A 10,149-nucleotide genomic window follows, 5' to 3' on the forward strand; every position below is an offset into this window, starting at 1 on the left:
TTGCATAGCAAGTTGGATTTTTTAAAGTCATAATTAAATGCAAATGAGTCATTAGGCTAGAATCCATGATTGCCATATCTTTATATCATCTCTGTTTGTTAATATGCTCTGTGAAATGCCTGCTTATAATGCAATTCTGGCTAAATCTCTTTTCCTTTAGAAAGCTGCTTTCTATCATTAACTGCCAATTAGAGGTCCATGGGATGCTGCTGAAATTCTCTGACCTGAGCCTTCTTCCTGCTTGCAGCTTAGAAAGTTTATGCTTAAAAAACATCTCAGTGTCAAAGTGAAGTTTATGCTCTAATACAGATTTGTATTAACATTATGTACATTTTATTCATAGATAGTATCTCTTTTATTCTTTTCTCATAATGAATACATTCATCTTGAAATTCCAATAAACACCGCTGTTTTCAGTGGCAAGACAGAAAAATAATATATTTGAACTGCATTCCTTATTGTCTCAGCTAAATTTTCTATAGAATGACAGAAATTACCATCTCTTCCTTTATTAAAGAAAAATATATAATGCATTTGCTGTTAAGGATGGCAATGGTTTTCTTTTCCTTTTTAACCACTGGCTCTTTTATAGGATTGAGATTCAGCTGTAACAACAAACCATGATTAAAATTTGTCAGGTTTTATAATTAGGTGCAAATCGTGACTTCAAATGGAATTTGTCATCAAAAATAAATTATGGTTTATTGTCTTATAAGGGTAGAAACTGAAATGACCCATCCTGGCCTTGGGCTGTGTGTGAACCAGATCAAACAAACACTAATGTTAAAACATTCACACATTGCCATTCATTCATCCAGTGTGAATTCCAGGGGAACATACAATAAATTAACTGTGTAATATAAAGTAGGGTTTGTTTTTTTAAAAAAAAAGACTTAATAGATTTTGACTTTGATGATGTACCAGCACAAGAGTTGCTAGGGTGAGATGGGAAGTCATATATATCCAAATAGATAAATAAACAAACAAACAACCTAAAATGGTGAAATAATGTATTTTCCTTTCATGATATTTTTCAAAAGGAGGAGGCCAGAATAAATTACCTTCCCACCTAGTCTCTTGCTCCTGTGGCCACGATTTTTTCCTACAGTTATGCTGTATATAATTGCCCAGTATAAACAAAACATTAAATATGCTTCTTGCTGAACTTTGGGCACATATAGTAATTATATAATTAAGCTGCACAATTATGAAATCAGAATGTGCTGTTACTTACTGAAAGTATGCTACAACTTAATTTCCCTCATTAAAACACAAGGCAGGAAAGAAACAGGCAGATTTGAAATTCTATGTCAGAGGAATGTTAAGGCCTCTGTTGTGGTTTTATTAGTAACTCTGCTGAGATGGGAGAATTGAGACAAGCTGTACATCTTTTCTTAAGCAGCCAAAATTGTTAGAGCTGCCTGTATGCTGGAGCCCATCTCCCTAAGAAGTGCGAGAAAACTGTCTCAAACAGCTGCATGCTTTTTTCCTACATCTGGCTGAATGAGGGCCCAGAACCACAAGGAGTGTATCCATTCATGAATACTATTCTGCCCAAACGGTTCATCGGCACACTAAATGTAGGTGACAGATCTAGTTACCATGAATGGGTGAGATCCTGCTGTTCTCTCTGTGTATCCACTGAATAGCAAACCAAACATGACATTGTACTTATAAGGTAGCAGGTACTGGGTGCCTAACCAGATCATAACTATAGCATGGGTTATGGTGGGGCCCTAGAGGGGACTTATCCTTCCAGAAATCTGCATGTTTACCTTCTGACCCATCTTCTCTGTCCAAAGGGAGGTGTAATTAGCAGATACAGGCAGGATGGTGTCTCACATGGACCATAACAAGGGCAGGGGTAAGCATTGTCTTCCCATGCAATGGTTCCCATCCAGCTAGAACCTTTATTTTTTCCCCATGTCCTCATGATGGCAAATCACTTCACAAAAATCAGCTGTGTGGCAGTTTGCACAGGAAACAGAGATTTTATCAAAAGACAAAATGTGTGTTGTGATGTCACAACACAACCTCCACTCCTTATGTACTTATGTGTGCCAATATTTAATTCAGCCATAGACCTGGCAAAACCAGGCACTGTGTTTATTTAATTTTTACTATATTTATAATTAGTTTTTCCTTCAGTGATGCACATGGTCTCCTCTAATCTATGTTATCCTCACAGCAGTCCTGTGATACCTCTTAAGTAAATCCAAAGTCACCAAGTAAATGCCCCAGTTATGTGGCAATTTGAATCAGATTTTTTTTTTTCAGTTGAAGTCCAACTTTCTGACACTAGGGTCTCCAGTGTAGTATCCACCTAGCATTTTTCAGTTTTTTTAAAAAAAACATTTTATAAAGAAATATCACGCTACAAATCAAAGGATCAATCTTCAACAACATCTTGGTGTCAAGAATATTTCTGTGTCCCAAATGGATCCTATATGCTTTCTTTAAAAAGAACGTGGTAGGCAGCAGTAACTCAGAACTTTGAAAGGCTTAAAAAAAAAGGATTAAAGTAAGCAGAGGGAGGATGGAGTGTACCGCAGAGGGAGCTAAAGTAGGCTTCCATATCTGGACTGTAAAGATCTGGACAACCACTAGTTGGCAACAAAGAGATACCTGAAACTCATTCTGGGAGATTAAGGGAAAAGGGTCTGGAAGCAGAGCTTCTGTGTGTCTGCCCAGATCTTGGGAGTAACACCCCTGCAAGATCAGGATGGGAGCTACACTTCTCATCTTTAGGTAAAGAATTAAACCTGACTGTTTGGACAAAGTTTGGAGACTGAATAGCCAGGGTTTTATGTTCCATTTTAATCTCAAGTTGCTCTTTGCATTTTATTCTTAATGTTAACCTTAATTTGGGGTGTTTACTATTATTGATGTACACTGCTTATAATTTGGTTATATAGAAATCCTGGGAAAATGAATAAAGAGGGGGATATAAATAAACCTTTCTTGTCTGGCTTTTTGTAGCCCAGATTTGAAAGTTCTAACTAAAGTTGTTGCCACATAGCATATGTAAGTTTCTGTAGATGGTTTATGAGTGTCACAGTAGCTATTTGGTAAAGCGGCAACTCTCACCTGCAGCCATTTGTGCTTAGGGTTAGAGTGTTCAGAGTGTGTTTATTTGCTTGGAGTGTTCAGAGTGCTTAGTGCTTAGAGCAGTGTTTCCCAATCTTGGCAACTTGTTCTGTGGACTTCAACTCCCAGAATTCCCCAGCCAGCATGGCTGGCTGGTGAATTCTGGGAGTTGAAGTCCACACATCTTCAAGTTGCCAAAATTGAGAAACATGGCTTAGAGGATCTCTGTTGCAATCTCTCCACCATAAACATTACAGCCAGGCAAAGCTTTGTTTCAACACCACTTCACAAAGTAATACAGCCCCCTCTTCCATTTCAAAGAGCAAAGCCAGCGTATTGTTTTGCTGTACGCTGTTCTGAAAGTCTCCTTGAGGGAGCTATTGGTAGTGATCCTGGAGGCTGTCAAAGCAAAGCCAAATGCCTCAGGAGGCTGAGCAGTGTTGTCATTAGAGTGCAAGGTGAATTACCACACTGGCACAGGTCTATACAGTGTGTGGTCTCTCTCCCACGCACAGTTCTGCAAAATTCTGGTAATACAGAATCCTATTTTCTCCCTGTTTTAAAAGCTTCCATAGCTGATTTATAAAAGCAGCAGCCCTGTGCCTCTGTGTAATGAGTTACTAACCTTCATGTGCACTGAACTTCAGGATTTTGAAGTAACCAATGAAGGGAGGAAAGGATGTATGTACAAGGGGCTTTCCTTAAAGTTCTATGCCAAGGGCAGAGGGTGCAGTGCCAGAAACTGCCAATGGAATAAGCCCTAAGCTGCCTGTTCTTTCTCAGGAACAAGGCCTTTGACTATGGAAGTTCAGAACATCTGAACATACAAGTTGAGAAGTCATCTTCCACAGTATCTGCTGGCTGTACTTCAGACACTTTCATGGATCTCTACAGGATAGCTAGTGTCTTGGTGTTTTTCCCTTCCCTTCCCTTTCCTTCCCTCCCTCCCTCCCTCCTTTCTTTCTTTCTTTCTTTCTTTCTTTCTTTCTTTCTTTCTTTCTTTCTTTCTTTCTTTCTTTCTTTCTTTCTTTCCACTAGTAATGGAAGGCATATTTTTATGCAAATATGTACTTCTACAGGGGAGAAAAAAATACCATCAATCTTCTTAGTGAGCAAGAGATTATTTTTTTTCCTCATTTCATGTTCAAGCAAGCTATAGCTTGCTTCACCCTTTTTCTCTTTCTTGACTAAATTGTGCAAGGCCAAGTTTCCCCCATGAAAGATAAGTTTTCAATGATGAATCTAACTCAGAAGACAGTGGCTAAATTTGCAAATAAACTGAATATGGTTTCCTCTGAACAGGGATTCCATTTGGATCCCAGAAGTGTGCTTCCTGTAGTAAGAAACAGGTTATAGTTTGTTGAAACTTTGGGGGTTTTTTAAGCTTAACATTTATTTACTGTTATCTCTCTACACCCAGGACTCTGGGTGGCATATAGCATATTAAACAAAAATTATTACACAAAAATAAACTCTCAGACAAAATACAATGCACACCTGCAATCAAATCAGCTGGCTCCAAAGGCTCACTGGAAGGAAACAGCTTTTACATGAAGTACAACTTTGATGTCGATGTCTGGTGCTCAGTGATGGCATGACACAGAAACTGGTATGTGTGTGTGAATAAAAGCGGTGAGAATTCCATAAAGCAATTCATTAAGGCATCAGGAAACAATGAAAAGATAGAGGCCACCACCTCAAGCACTAAATGAGGGAGGAGTTGCAATGTCAGGGTCCCAGCTCTCACTACCACCATGTGCCAAAGATTTATTTTATAACCTTTTTCATTAAAAAAATAGTCTGCCCCACATTTTCTAAGCCTGCTGTTTTTATATGTAGTGGTAGATCCCCTCCCTTTGCCAGTGTTGGCATGAGATTGAACTGCCCATTTAGTTGTTTTCTGTCCATGGAACAGAGGCAGCTACCATTTTATCCCTTGCCTCAGGCAGGTGAATATCCAGGGCCAGTCCTGAGGTGGCAGGTGGGATCAGTGTCAATTCAGTTATGCTGGGACTAGAGACATTCTCCCTTATAGTGCATCTCTCCTGATGAAATCATGCATGCAGCATACCACCATTAGCTACCACAATGTCACATCACTTCACAGCATTATGGATAACTATGAGGGTAGCTGCATGGTATTTCTAAAACATCAGAAAAAAAATGGTCCAGGCAGCAGTGGTATCAGTAATAGGTTTCGAGCGGGTATACACAGATGCCATGTGCCAACACCTGTTCTGACCATATCCACTTAGCATGCTTTGTTTCCTTGGAATAATGAAGCAATCACCATTTCATTTTCCCAGGCAGTTTACAATTTATTTACATAGGATGATTTCAGCTGTGGCCCATTTCTGCTGCTTGCAATTCTTGCCTTTGTGTGGGTTTGTATTTTGTTTGATGTGAAGATACTCAAAAGCTGTTTGGTGTTTATTGTTTTGTAATGTCTGTGCATGTCTGCATGTTGAGGAGCTGGAATCTGTGCAGCTTAAATATAGAAAAATACATGTTGTTTTTGTTGCCACTTGTCTCATGAACTTTAAAAGAAAAAATAACTTTTCTCTTTCAAGAGAAATGAGATGCTTTGTCCTTCAAAAGAAGTGGAGAATAACAGGATGATGGGAAGAAACTAGCTTAAACTCACAGAAAAATAATTGCCTTCCCTCCCAAGCTTTGCTCCAAACTCACAAGGTTCTACTGGAATCTATTGCAACAAGAATGCTGCATCAGTTTGAAAACCTCTCCAGACCTTTGTATTCCCACCATGCTGAAGTGTAATGTAGACAAAACTGCTGCAGAGCTAGCTTAATTTATGTACAATTAATTAATTAATTGGGGGGAAGTGTTGGTTCCATTTCCCAATTTAAGAGGTGCCTTGCCTCATAACATCCTTCTAGCTTTTGACCTGCTAATTCTGTAAGGAAACTGCTAGTGTGAGGTTTTGCAGGTCCTCTTTAATAATTCAAATAAAAATGAACAGGAGTGAAAGTGACAGGAGTTTCCACCTTCTCTTAAGCTCAGGACCGGCCGGTGGGCAAAGGGCCTGCTGGATTCCTCCTTTCCTTACCACTTAGGATCTCAGAGCAGGCAGCGATATTTCTCCTTTTTCTCAGTATTTCAAGTGGGCAGAATAAATACCATCATGGAATGCCTGCAAATGTCATCTGATGGTTTAGGGAGAGAACATTCTGTACATGTGAAAGTGCCCTTTTCCCCAAGGAATGCAATGGGGTGTTTCAGAGGCAAGTTAGGCTGTGTCAGAGGACCTCCAGGGTCTATATCCATCTCAGGATGTACAAAGCATACTCCCCTACGTACACAATTATATTTTCTTAAAAAATCAAATCTCTCTATGCACTTCTGCTGCCTCTTTTAGCTAAGAATTTGGGGCCCGGCTTTGTTGTTGTTTTAAAGCCATATCCTATACAAAATAAGCACTGGAATGCTTATATCATCTAAGAAAAATGCCTTTTGTTTTGGCTATTGGCTTGGGGTTTTAGAAATGGTGGATTTTGAGCAGAGGGACCTAATAGCTCTTCAACTAATATTTTTCTGTGTCAAATGTTCTCCTTGGTGGATTTTCCCATCATAAGATTCAAATAAATATTTGCCTGTGTACATTTACAATTATAATACTTCAGGGGATGGAAGAACTGTTGAGCTTGATGTGGGGTGGAAGAAATGGAAAGAGATTAAGTGAGAAGCTCTCTTGGAAAAATGTAGGTTATAAAACAGCTCATGGGGAGATCATAACACATAGGTATGAGGTGCAATTTGTTCTCAAAATCACTGAGCTGGGGAAATGGATTATATAGATCTGGCCTTGTAGGCTATGAACTAATGCAGATGTATGTAAACAAAAATACTTTTAGAAGTATGTTGTCACATGTGTAACTAATTATTACACCATTTTTCTTCTGAGACACACAACCTAGAATAGCGGAGGATAGAAACTAATATAAACATTCATATTTCACCATGCAAGCAGTTTGTGCAAACTGGTTGTCAGGAGGTCAAATTAAATGTATACTCTTTAAGCAGACACATTGCGTAAGCGAACAACAGCTCACTACCCTAGTTTTAATTGCTTTACAACTTTCTATAATACCTAACAGCACAGTAATTATATTTTCCCTTTCTGTTGGTTTATGACAGGGCAAAACACCTTCCCCCTTAATGAAAGTGCAAAAGCTGTAATTGAGAAGATGATGCCTTGAGAATTATGCAGTGCTGGTGGATAGAGTTGTATCTGAAGAAGTCTTATATCTGGATATGAGCTACTTCAGGCCAGAGGCTAAATCTAGTTATCAGCATAGCCTCAAATTGTAAAAGTCCCAAATCACAGCCCCAGTTATGTACCTTGTGTTCAAAGTTGTGAGACACAGGCAAAGATCTGGCTAACTCCTTCTCTTTCTTTATGAGTAGCAGAAACAGCTGAGTGAGTTTCCTTCCTTGTATGCCTCATCTGGCATCTCTTGCCCAAGACAAAATGACTGAGACAGAATTCTGACATTTCATTACTACTCACTATAAGATAAAAAGTATTAGAGCCTTTTGCCTAGAAGTCAGCAATTGTAAGGGGCTATAGAAATGATCTTGTGGAAGGGATAAAGTAATTGCTCACACTTACTTCAATCTCTTTCTTACACTTACTGTGTAAGCTTTTCTATAAGTCCCTTCTAAATGGTTCTTTTATACCTTCCTCAAGGTCATCTCTAAATTCCTTTATAGCAATAGAATTGCCCCTATGAATTTCAAGGCCTCCACAACCATTCTGGGGAACTCCACAAAATTTCACTGAAGTTTAAAAAGAACTTTAGGATAATTTTAAAATCACAAAATCTCATAAGATTTCAGCATAGTCACATGGACACTCAAGAGACGGGTTGAGGCAAGACTGATGAAAGCACATGAAAACTGACAGAGTTTTCAATGATTTGGTGGAAAGACAACCAGGCCCCCCAAAATGTTGCTGACCCCTGACTTTGTCTATCTCTTTCTTCATGTAGGACTGTGTTAATACTTGAAGTATTGTTGCCATCATGTCAGCCCTGCTTAATTTAAAACTGTGGAAGAAAGTCCTATTGCCAGCTGTATGAATTAAACCATGAATATTTGAGAAAGCATGGACCAAAGCCCTGGAGGGAGAAAGGGAACATTGTTTCCTTCACATCTATTTACTTGTCCAGAAGAAAAATGACACAAGACAGAGAAGTCCTTGTAAATTAAAAACTGGCATTTGAGCAGAGGCCCAAATGATATGCAAGGATGTAACATGGACAGGGAAATGCTGCCATGTTCATATTTCTGAAATCTGCTTTCAAAGGGGTCATTTGATTCTTCAGTTCCAAGTCCTAAATGATTGGGAAGCAAGGACTATGTTCAGCCTTGAAGCCTGCCAGAGTGTTGACATCTGCTGAACAGACATGTAGCTTTGTCTTTATTTTTCACTTCTATGTCTCTGGTTCCCATAGTTGAATTGTAGCCAAATTATGACACTAAACAGCAGAAGCCCATTTCCAGAAGGGACATGCCTGAAGGGGAGTCTTACACTGAGGGAATCATCTTCATGAAGGAAAGTTGGTTGCACTGCCCCTGCACTTGGACAGGTTAGGATGATACAGATATTTATTTATACACAAATGCACACGCACACTGTTTAGTGATATTGCAAATAGTATGCAATGATAAAATTAATTTTAAAAATTAAGTATGCCCTACAAGTGCTTTGACAAGAAAATAAAACATAAACCATTGATGGAATGAATAGGAATAAATTTTAATAAATAGGAATAATAGGAATAGGAATAATAGGAGTAAATTTTAATGGTGACCTTTAGCCTGTTAATTGATCCAATTAAATATACTGTTTGCCCTATTGATTATAAAGTGGTCTATATTACACATTTGAATCTTTCTTGGTAATTGGGGTTTATAATATATAAAATAAGTTATTTATATGACAGGATTTGAGACAGATAACTGATGCATAATGTAAAGATGGCATTTCTCTGATGGGCCTCTTCAGTAAGTGTTTGGGAACCACTGCATTGCTACATTAGACAGCCGTGGGCAAGGAGTGTCACAAGTGCTTCAGGGATCATTGCATGGTTATGTTCCAAGGGAGGTGGTAATCAACAATGAATACATATACAAAAATCCTTTTATCTCAAGATCAATTGAGCTATGTTTCTCATGGGGTGGTGGATTGGGAACAGTCTTTTTTTCTTTCTCAGATGAATTGCCAAATTGTTTTTGTTTGTTTGCTTGCTTGCTTGCTTGCTTGCTTGCTTTCTTGCAAATTAGTTGAAACTCCTTGTGAATCCCAGTGTCCTTTTATCATTGCCACCCATGTATAGACACTGTTAGAAAATTTACCAATGGTCTTCAGTCATTGTTTTTTTAGGGATCTCAAAGCTCTAGCTTAGCAAGAAAAATGTTTCATCTTTCAGTCTTGAGTCCTTGTGTTATGACTTGCTGAAAGACACTGAAAAATTAAGCTATCCGTAACAGTGAGAACCACATTAAAGTGCAGCAGAATAAAAGATCATATAAATGAGCAATCATTAAAATCTACCACAATCCTAGAAAGGCACTATTTGAATACTGAGTACCATTTTGGTTACATAGAAGAGGAATTAATACCCACTGCAGAGCATGTGTTTAATGCTCTGTTCACTCAGTTGTTATCTACACTGCAAATGAGAAATATTATTGAATATTTTAAAAGGATGTTTTTAATCAGAGAATTACTATCGATGTTTAAAAAATCATTTGCTGGATTCCTAAAGGATAGCGTAAGGACACAAATCCTAGCTACTGTTAACTAAAAACCAAAACAAAACGTCTTTTTAATAGGCATAATGCTATTCAACAGGTGGATGAAAAAGACTTTATGTGGCTGTACAAGATTTCTTACAGTACTGCTTGCCTGATTCTATGCTCCAATCTCTACATTCAGAGCGGCTAGTATTAGGGCTAGTTTCCACAAGCATGTTGCAGCAGTGATATGGTACAGAAGAATTAGTGGTCCCAGAAGCAGAAAGGCAACGTGGAAACCAA

The sequence above is a fragment of the Candoia aspera genome, chromosome 7 (assembly GCF_035149785.1).
Source record: "Candoia aspera isolate rCanAsp1 chromosome 7, rCanAsp1.hap2, whole genome shotgun sequence".
NCBI lineage: Eukaryota > Metazoa > Chordata > Lepidosauria > Squamata > Boidae > Candoia > Candoia aspera.